Here is an 11,396-nt window from a genome sequence, read left to right as displayed (position 1 = left end):
CAAAGAGGTTTCAATAAATAGATGAGAGTAAAGTGAAAGTCGCTCAGTTGTGTCCAATTCTTTGTGACCCCACCGACTATATCCGGCCAGGCTATTCTGTCCATGGAATTCTTCAAGCAGGAATATTGGAGTGGATAGCTGTTCCCTTCTCCAGATCTTCCCAACCCAGGGATCAAACACAGATAGATATCCTGCATTGCAGGTAGATTCTTTACCATCTCAGCCACCAGTTAAGCCCAAGAATACTGGAGTGGGTAGCCTATCCCTTCTCAAGGGCATCTTCCCAACCCAGGAATAGAACAGGTGTCTCCAACATTGCAGGTGGATTCTTCACCAGCTAAGCTACAAGTGAAGCAATAACTAGATACTATAATGCTTAATTTTAAGTATGTCTTCTGTCATATATTACCACCCACTGGATATGAATGTCTTTAAATGGATATTCATCAAAAATATTAGTCCCTTCTTAAAATATGAATTGTGAATAACTTTTAAATATCAAACTCTATGGGATTCTAAATGCAATGATTCTGATTTTCTTCTACACAGAGAGCTTTATTTTAACACATTTATTAAGGTTTTTATATGTGTTGGGGCATAGTGTTAGTATTACAGCAAATTAGTATCAATATAAAATACATTATTGATTTTTATTCTTTAAGATGACCCATTAATTGAGTGAAATAATTTGTTAATAAGTGATCATAATTCAAAAAGATGCCTTATTAGAGTAAAAGTTTTATTTTTGATTATTTGTACATGGGTGTATATATGTGTAAGTCACTCACCAAAAGAATATGAGTCAACCTGACCATACCAAGCCCATCTAGTGTGCTATTAATTCACACACTGACCCTAAACTGATAGAAAGAATGCTGAATTGATGAGATGTATATTTTTCAGCACTTTAAAGCAGTAATATGAAAACTGTTTTCTTCTTTTTTTTTTTTCCACTGAAAAGCTTTTATTAAATACCCGGGGGTGGGGTGGGGGTGGGGGGAGGTTCAGTCCTGCTGCTTGGTTCGGGAGGCCTCGGCATTGGCCCGAAGAACCGCTCCTGGGGAGGGGTAAGGGCGCTGCTGGAAGAGGGGCCCGGCTGCTGTCGTGTCTGCACCTGTCTTGGCCTCATTCCGCTTGGGGAGTCCCGTTGATCATGTGCCCCGAGGTGCATCTGAATATGAGCTGGGGTCCATGGGGTCTAATTCTTCATCCTTCGGCTTGCTGCCTTCTTGCTCTTGGGGTAGGGAGCCAGCTCCTCCCGGCGATGGTGGCGCCGTTCTTCGCTCTCTTCTCGGTCGGCCTTGTCATACCCGCGGTCCCGGTCCCGCGCTCTCTCTGTCTACCTTGTCATAACCACGGTCCCGGTCCCTGTCAGACTTCTCATGGTTCCGCTCTGACTTCTCATGGCTGCGGTCTGACTTCTCATGACCTCGGTCCGATTTCTCGTGGCCACGGTCTGATTTCTCATGGCCCCGATCCAGCTTCTCCTCAGCATCTGCATTACTGCTCCTGAGCTTCTTGGCGGATCTGGTAACAACAGAGTTGGGGGCGTGTGGGGAAAGCCAGGACACAAGATCTGTGTCCACATTCCAGTAGTAAGGAAGTCCGCAGGAAGGGTCAAACACCTTGCACCAGCTTGGTGGCAGGCCCTCCAACCGGGTGGCCTCATAGTCCACAGGATCGTCGTCATAGTCCTCAGCAATGATCTCTTCCTCTGGTTCGGGCTCCAAATGTTTGAGGATGCCTCTCTTGGCCAAGCGGGTCTGCAACGCAACGGGCAGCGGCATAGCGGATGGCAGACAGGCCAATGCAGTCACGCAAGTAGTGGATGGATGACTGTCCAACTGGCCACCTCTCTCTCGTCGTCTCTATGAGCGCCAGGACCACACGACTCTCTTTTCCCAAAGCACAGAATGAGTTTCTCTCTCCCTGAGCTTAGAGGTAACTGGGCCGAAAACTGTTTTCTTATAGTAAAATAGTAAAATAATATTAAATAAATGCTTGTGAAATAAAAATCTGTTAACAGTCAACATTATCAGAATAAAGATCATTTTTCATAGACATTGTAATTAAATTGCCAAGTATAAATGTTCTATTTTGCATTAGATCACTTATGGAAGTAACTAAAATGTCATGTTTTATAATTTACTCTATTGCTAGGGGTATTGACCAATAAATTCACCTACTGTTAGTTTGGACTTTTGGTTGAAGTTTATTGCTTTTTTGATCAAATTTGGTTTGGAAGGGAAATAAACTAATAGCAATAACATTAACTGGATAACTGCTAATTATTTTGAAAAATGAAAATTACACTGTCTTCTCTTAACTTTGGAAGATTTGTGATATCAGATTACCCTAAAGAGCACATCTAAATGGGAGATTTCAAGAGAATGCACTTTCCAACTGCTCAAAGTTTTCCAAAAATCTTGGTGTGCTAATTATCTAATTAACTGGGATAGACAGTCCAATTATAATTCTGAAGTTCACTGTGGAAGTATAATTATTTTTGTAATCATTAACTTGGCTTAATCACCTTTAACACTAGTTTTGTAGGTCCTCAGCTAATTGGTTTTACTAGCTAATTACTGAATACAGAGAAATTTGATTTTCATTAAGATCTGATAATATCTATTATCATCTAGGTAGGAACGTAAGGACATTGTGTACATGACACTAGATAAAGGTCACTAAAGGTCAACTTTTGTTGAACTCAGAAATTCTATAATGTAATTGATTTTATAGGGACACATATAGATGCAAAGAAAGTAGTCTATCATTAGCTTCTAATGGAATCTTTGATTTTGTCTGCTTGTAAACTCCCTTTCCATATAAATTAAGTAATGTTGAAAAGGTGAATTTCAGTTGCAGCTTTCACTAAAATAAATTTGAAGTTAAACTTTTAGGGAAAAAAATGATAAATAAAAAAATGCAATGCCTTGTTTGGTAGTCAATAGAAATTTTCCAATCCCATGTTTGCTTTTACTTATTTAAAGTTTTCATTTTAATATTTTTTTCATTTCAGTCCTTTATATATCTTTTTCCTAAATTTATTATTTTCTATTTTCCATTTTAAAGCCAATAGAGAACATCTTTAAATTTTAATACCAGTTATAATAGTTTCTGTTATTCACTTTGAAAAGTCAGATCCTGAAAGTCATTTATGTTAGCAAATTATATTCATTACAAATTCTGGAACCAAGTTCAATAGATATTAGTTCCCTTTGGATTATTATTTTATTACCTGAATGTAATACACTGATTTTGTCCCCAAAGATGAAACAAAATATTCACATATTTATGAAAAATAAGTAGATGTCCCTGAAAGTATGCATACGAATACCCAAAGGCAGATACACTAAAATTTAAATTTATATTGTTAAAATATTGCCATCTATCTTAAAAACAGCAAGAGTCTAGCCAAAATTTTTTCTAATGTGATTCACATGTTAAATTTTGTGTGTATATTAAAATATAAAATAATTTATATAAAGTGATCACACAAATCAGAAATTTAAAAAAAAACTGTATAATCTATCCCTTTACCACTTCTGTTTGAACAGAAAAAAAGTTGTGTTTGTCGAGAGAAGTTTAAGAAATACTGCATGTATTTACTAATATCAAACTGCAAAAAGTCAAAATAATTCAAAATCAACAACTTGTGGTGTAGAATACAAAGAAGGACTAAAAATATGTAAACTACTATTGCTCTATTGCTTCTCACTTTCAGCAACAACCCAAAGGACAGAAGAAAACATACTGTCTCTTTCTTTAAGGAGAGTTGTCATCTTATTAGCAAAACTAAATGTAGGAAAAATTATCTAAATAATCAATTGAGAAAGTTCACAAGACATATTTATTAACTAAAGTGTTAGTGAAAAAGTGAAGTCGCTCAGTCGTGTCCGACTCGTAGCGACCCCCATGGACTGCGGCCTACCAGGCTCCTCCGTCCATGGGATTTTCCAGGCAAGAGTACTGGAGTGGGAAATCCATTTCCTTCTCCAGGAGATCTTCCCGACTCAGGGATCGAACCCGGGCTTCCCTCATTGTAGACAGGCGCTTTACCGTCTGAGCCACCAGGGAAGTTTTAGACTTACCAAATTGTTTCAGTTCATATAAATTGCATGAAATTTACATATTTTGAGCAATCTTTCTATTCTACATAGTACAGTTCAATTCAGTTCAGTTCAGTCGCTCAGGCGTGTCCGACTCTTTGCGACCCCATAAATTGCAGCACGCCAGGCCTCCCTGTCCATCACCAACTCCCGGAGTTTACTCAAACTCACGTCCATTGAGTCAGTGATGCCATCCAGCCATCTCACCCTCTTGTCCTCCCCTTCTCCTCCTGCCCCCAATCCCTCCCAGCATCAGCGTCTTTTCCAATGAGTCAAATCGTCGCACAGGTGGCCAAAGTATTGGAGTTTCAGCTTCAGCATCAGTCCTTCCAATGAACACCTAGGGCTGATCTACATAGTACAATTTATCTTAATTCAGACTGAAATAATTTGAAGATTGGAAAACATATTGGCAATATGGTACATGTGTACATAATATCTAATTCATACTTGGAATTAATTATTACACAGTTGCCCTTTTATTAATTAATGTAAAATAAAAAATAGTCATTAATTTATTATATAAACAAATGGGCAATAAATAAAATAGGTAATATATGCCAATGGCACAGAATTTTGAAAAGATACCTTGTGCATAGTAAGGTTACAAAATCTTCGGTTGCTAAGCTCTTCTGTTCCTCTGCAATGTCCACCATTCATACATAGTTAGCACTTAATTACTGCTTTTGCAGACATTTCTAAACGTATTTTACTGACTTAAAATATAGTATCATATAATATTCTGTTTTGTATATTGCTTTTTTACTTAAAAGTGTTTTTTTTATGTAAATAATTTTCAGTAGCTACAGATATTCCTTTAGAATGTTTGTAGCTATTTAACATGCCCCTTACTGCTGCATGATATTTTTCATTCTAGACATACCTTGTATATGTTAGTCACTCAGTTGTGTATGACTCTTTGGAACCCCAAGGACTGTAGATATACTGTATCTATTTACATGCATACATATGTGTATTCAAATGTACTTACATTTAAATACATATCACTGTAGACCCCTCTGTCGATGAAATTCTCCAGGCAAGAATACCAGAGAGGTTTGCCATTCCCTCCTGCAGGGGATCTTCCCAACCCAGGGATCGAACCTGGGTCTCCTGCATTGCAGGCAGGTTATTTACCTACTGAACGACCAGGGAAGCCCATACATACTTTAGTTTTCTACTTTAAAGAATATTTCACTAAATATTGTTATACCTAGATTGTGTCCCACATGTACAAGTACATATCTAAGTTTTCTGCTTTAAAGAATATTTTGCTAAGTTTTATTATATCTAGATCATCTCCCATAGGTCCAAGTACATCTGTAGGAAAAATTCACATATATGAATGGCTGCATCAAGGGCTGTGGTAGATTAATTTCTTTGTGTGTTTTAGGTACTCGGTCATGTCCAACTTTTTACAACCCCATGGACTGTAGCCCACCAAGCTTGTCTGTCCATGGGATTTTCCAGGCAAGAATACTGGAGTGGATTGCCTTTCCCTTCTCCAGGAGATCTTCCCAACTCAAGGATCAAACCCAGGTCTGCTGCATTGCAGGCAGACTCCTTACCTACTGAGCCATCAGGGAATCCCAGATTAATTGCTTTAATGACTTGAATACTTCACATTCTCTGGCATCCATACTTTTTGACAGGTGGCTTTCAAGCTAATGTTGATAAACGAATGGCGATTATTTCCCTCCCCCTTGATTCTGAGTTCAGACATGTAACAAGTTTGTGGACCAGTGCAATGTTTGAGAGTGGGATGTAAATGTAGGCCTTAAAGACACTTTCAAGACTGGGCTTGCTTGCACTGGTACCTCTGCTTTCACCACACTAGCCTATAGTAGTAACGTGGGAGACACCTGAAACAGAGCAGTAAGCCCGGCCAACACATTCCAGATTGCAGCAATGCGATGGAGACCAGACAAAACCAGAACTAGCCTGCCTAAATCAGTGATTAACAGTTCTGTGAGAGTTCAAAACTACTGTGTTTCAGTCACTGAATTTGGTATGGTGTGTTATACAACATTACTATGGTAATAGGTAGCTGATATAAATACATGTGTGATTTTAATTAATAGTTACTGTGTTAGTAATAAGAATGATACTAGATTTTACTGTAACCAGTAATGTAAGAAAGCAAAGCACTAATAATTTGTTGTTCTTTGACAATAATTAATAGATAGTAGCTCAGTCAGTAAGAATCTGCCTGCAATGAAGGAGATCCTGGTTCAATTCCTATGTCAGGAAAATCCCATGGAGAAGGAAATGGCAACACATTCCAGTATTCTTGCTTGGAGAATTGCATGGACAGGAAGCTTGGCGTGTTGCAGTCCATGGGATCAAAAAGAGCTGGACATGACTGAGAGACTGAACTGAACTGCCTTCTTTTTTAATTGTACTTATTTCCTCCTCTTGCTTCTGATACAGGTTAGAATAGATAGATAATTTACATACTGGCAATTAATGATAAGTTGTGCTAGTTCTGGGAGATATGATATGAAAAGTGAATCTAAGAAAGAAAGTGATACTACCTGGTGGGAGAATGGAATAGTTGAGAGCAGCTGGATAAGGCACAGTGGTGGGGCCCTCCAGAGGCAGATAGTGAGCAGTTCTAAGATTTAGTGTATGTCTCTTTATCCCTCCATCATAAATCTTTTAAAATAATACATACAAGTCTTCAATACATGATAGCCATCATTTCAGTGTGTGCTCAATTGCTCATTCATGTCCAACTTTTGTGACCCCATGGACTGTAGCCTGCCAGGTTCCTCTGTCCATGGAATTTTCCAGGCAAGAACACTGGAGTGTGTTGCCATTTCCTACTCCAGGCTTTTTCCCAACCTGGGGATCAAACCTGCGTCTCTTGCACTTCCTGCATTGACAGGCAGATTCTTTACCACCACTCCACCTGGAAAGTCCAGGTAAGTTTAGATTAGACAATAGACTTTAGAGTCAAATATATCTATGTTAAAGCTTTGTACAGAAACTTACCTTCTGTGTGAATTTTGGGGCTCTTACTTGTTTTTTCATTGGAACATCCAAATGTGATTTTGCATCTTAACAGCAGTAGGTGTTGGAAGATGATAAGTGCCAAAGATATGTGTGTAGATATGTAATTGATTTAAATTATTTTCTGTAAGCAGTGGTTTTATAAACTTAAAATTTTCCAGAAAGGCAAGAGTAACTGGATCTGTATAGAAGAAATGGTACTTCATTAACCAGGTCAGTAAGATTTTTAACAAGCTTCTGATATGAGATAAAATTTCATGAATATAGGAAATTGTATTGCAACTTTTTGTTGATAAAGAATGAAGTAATTTGAAACATCTTTAATAAGAGTAAATGAAACAATCAATTCAGGTCCTCTAATGTAATAAGCCTAGTTCAAATTAAGTAGTTTCTAGTAGCTTGCATCATGTTATAGCTTTCCCCCCAATCTTTATCTACATTTGTAAATTTTTACATTTGGATTAAATTAAAACATTCATCTAAACTTTTATTTCCTTTTAGTGTTAATTAATATTGCTCTGTGCTCTCTGGATATTTTCTGGCTCAAAAGATTCTCATAATCTTTTATTGATTTTATGCACTCTATAGCATTTCCTAATGTTTTCTACTTCATAAATAGCAAAACAAGTTTATAGCACATATTATGACTCATATATGCTTTTGAAATGCAAGGAAATCTTTGGAAACCAAATAAGTTTGTGCAATATGAAGAAATAGAAATGATATACACAAAGAAATGGCCACTGCATTTTTCAGTTTTAGTGTAGCTTTCTTTTTTTTTTTAAATATATCTCTAGATACTTCCTCCAAAGAAATTGCAAAACACCCAACTATCTGGAGCCCACTCAGTCTACTGAATCATAATTACAGAGGATAGAACTAGAGAATTTGAATTACTGAAAAATTCTTCTCATCTGATTATTCAATGTGCTATCACTTGAGAAGCATTATAAGAATAAGTAATCAGTCTTATAGAAATAATAAATCAATAATATGCAAAGTTGACTTTTCAAATAATATATTGTAATATTTTGTGTCAATTCATTAAAAAATTTGAAAATATATCATCAAAAAGCTCATTATATGTGTTTTAGTGTATTAATAGTGGCAATGACAATTTACATTTATTGAGCTAAGTGCTAAGAAAGTTGTAATTTTTGTCCTCATTTATTGATAAGATTGAAGCCAAGGGGATTAGATAACTAGACAAAGTGTGATGAAAACTGTTACTGGTTGAGTTACAATCAAGGAATGGTCGTGGTGTTAATACGAATAAGAATGTGTATATACATTTGTGTTTTAATCTATATTCCCCTGGCCCATTGTATTACATTGCACCAGGAAAGGTTTGTAATACAAGGCAAGAGACACTACTTATACAGATATTAGTATAGAGACTAGCATATCACAAATGATCAATATGTAAAACAAAATGGATAATAGAATGTATGTCTACAAGAAAATTGACAAAGGACAGTTACAATGGAAAAAAATAGGAACTCTACAGAGAAAAGTATTACATATTATTGAGAGCCTTACTGACATTTCCTGTGCATTTTCAACTTTCCTCTTGGAAAGTGGTAGAATTGTACTTCACTGTCCCCTTTGGAGTTAGGTGCAAATATGATTTATTTGCATTTTGAAATGTAACTGGAAGGCATATGTGATTTATGGTGGGAAAATTTAAGAGCCAGTAAGATATTTTAGAGTTTTATCCCCTCACTTCAATGAGCTGAAAGTGTGTATCCAGATTAATAACTGTGATAAGAGATGCCCCCCACCTCCACTCGAAATATGTTAATCACATTGAACATACAGAAATCCAGGGAATATTTTTAGCTTGTTTATTAAATTTCAAAGAGTAAGAGAAATGCATGGTTATCTAATAAATGTGAAAGAAAAACTACATTTAAAGAAGGAAGAAATATTCATAGACAATAATTTCATTGCTATACTTTGACTTGATACTCAAAAATAATAAAATATTATTAAATCTGCATCCTCACCAACATTTATTACTTGTTTTTGATAATAGCTATTAAGATTGATATGAAGTGACATCTCATTGTGCCAATCTATTAACTTATATTAATTTTCTATTTAAATGTACACTAGAGCACACTTACATAAATCAGTGTTATGGAATTACTAGTATGAATTTATCACTATTTTTTGTATTTGAGTGCCTATTCTTGATGATAAAAACTATATATTGATTAGTTCACAATAAAGATTAGATCATATATTGATAATCTTACAAATGTGATATTTCATATTACAAACAGTCATTCATGGAAATAAATGAAGAGGAAAAGATACATCAATTAGAAGTATATATGCTAAGTCGCTTCGTGTCTGACTCTATGCGACCCTGTGGACTGTAGCCCTCCAGGCTCCTCAGTCCATGGAATTCTCCAGGAAAGAATGCTGGAGTGGGTCACCGTTTACTTCTCCAGGGCATCTTCCTACCCAGCAATTGAACCCACGTCTCTTAAGTCTCCTGAATTGGCAGGTGGGTTCTTCATCACTAGTGTTACCTGGGAAGCCCCGTACATGAGACAAGTGCTCGGGCATGGTGCACTGGGAAGTCCCAGAGGGATCGGGTGGAGAGGGAGGTGGGAGGGGGGACTGGGATGGGGAATACATGTAAATCCATGGCTAATTCATTTCAATGTATAACAAAAACTACTGTAATGATGTAAAGTAATTAGCCTCCAACTAATAAAAATAAATGGAAAAAAAAAAGAAATGTATGTTAACATAATATTCCATTATAATAATAGATGTACTTTATTTATCAATTTTAATGTCTACTGAATAATGTCTTAACTATGGTAAATAATAAATGATGTAAGCTATCAAGAATATATAACTTCTCTCTTGCTATTTTTCTCTGTAAATCTGGGGATAAAATTTTACAAATCACAACAAAGCCCAGTATGTGCATAGTTTATTGTAAATAATTGATGTTTCACAGGATAAAAAAGATTTTGTTTTCATAAATTATTCCAGTTCACAGTAACTGTGAAACAAAACTACATGAACTATGATTCATGCAATAACTGTTCTGAAAAAGAAGAGAAACAAGATTTTAAGAAATAACAGAGAAGGCTATCCTTTGTTGAAGAAATATTTTAATCTAAAAATTATAAAAGTTTACTGAGAAAATAACAACCTTGAAGGGAATAAAAGGAGCTATTCACCTATACATAGACTAGTAAACTGTCTGAATTCTAAGAATTTAAAGGAAAGGGAAGAAAATCTTCTAAGCTTCCTGACTGACAAGTCACTTAGAAAGTAAAATATTCAAATGTATTAAACTTCTCATCTCTAACACCAGAAACTAGAATAGTATATGAAAAAATTCTCTACCCAGGAATCATATATCATGTTAAGATAGTATTACTTTTTAAAAGATAGTTCATCTTTTATGTGTGGGGGGGGAGAAAAAAAAAACTTGTAGAATGCAAGTATTCAAAGTCTATATTGAGATGCAACTCACTTGCAGAAAATACTTGACAAAGGACTCTTAAAGAAAATAAAATTTATGAGGAAAAAAGACATATATAAAAAAGAAAATGAAGAGGAAGTTGTGCAGTGACCTTATATCAATAATTAAAAAGGTTTATATTGTCAATACTAGCTAGGTGTAGAAAAAAAACCTGTAAACTTTTAATGCTTGTAATAATGATTAAAATGTTTAAAATTTTTTAACATGTTTTAAAATATTTAATTTTTTAAGTATTTAAAATTTTTAAATACTACTTACAGAAAAGCAAATAAAAAAATAAGAAGTGTTGCTTTACAAAAGGAATCCAAATATTTATATAACTTTGATTAGGGTTTAACATTTATCTCATGCATTTGAATTTAACTTTCCTTTCTCTTTGGTCATGGGATTAGTTACTAAGTGAGAATATGCCAATCTGGGAAATGAATGGCAAACTAATCAACCTGAAGAGGTTTCTAAACATGTGAGGGTTTTGTTTTATTTTGTTATGAGACGTAATTAAAAATAGATTTTTAAATATATTTTTCAGTAAAAGAAACCTTTCAGAAAAAAAAAAAAATCATAACGTAATATAAGTTAAAGTAAAAATTACCCTCCATACCTAAACTAAGTTCCCTTGCTTTTCTATTGGGTTTCCCAGGTGGTGCATTAGTAAAGGATCTGCCTGCAGATGCAGGAGAGAGACACAAATTCCATCCCTGGGTCAGGAAGATCCCCTGGAGGAGGAAATGTCAACCCACTTCAGTATCCTTGTTTGGAAA

The 11,396-nt window shown here is 35.5% G+C and overlaps 1 pseudogene; it reads right to left on the bottom strand.

Annotated features, from left to right (window-relative positions):
• Window positions 1-997: 997 nt before the first annotated feature.
• On the bottom strand, window positions 998-1,941 carry LOC110143633 (polyglutamine-binding protein 1 pseudogene; annotated as a pseudogene).
• Window positions 1,942-11,396: the final 9,455 nt, after the last annotated feature.

The sequence above is a fragment of the Odocoileus virginianus genome, chromosome 14 (assembly GCF_023699985.2).
Source record: "Odocoileus virginianus isolate 20LAN1187 ecotype Illinois chromosome 14, Ovbor_1.2, whole genome shotgun sequence".
In the NCBI taxonomy this organism is placed as follows: domain Eukaryota; kingdom Metazoa; phylum Chordata; class Mammalia; order Artiodactyla; family Cervidae; genus Odocoileus; species Odocoileus virginianus.
This window is presented reverse-complemented; position numbering and strand designations above follow the sequence as displayed.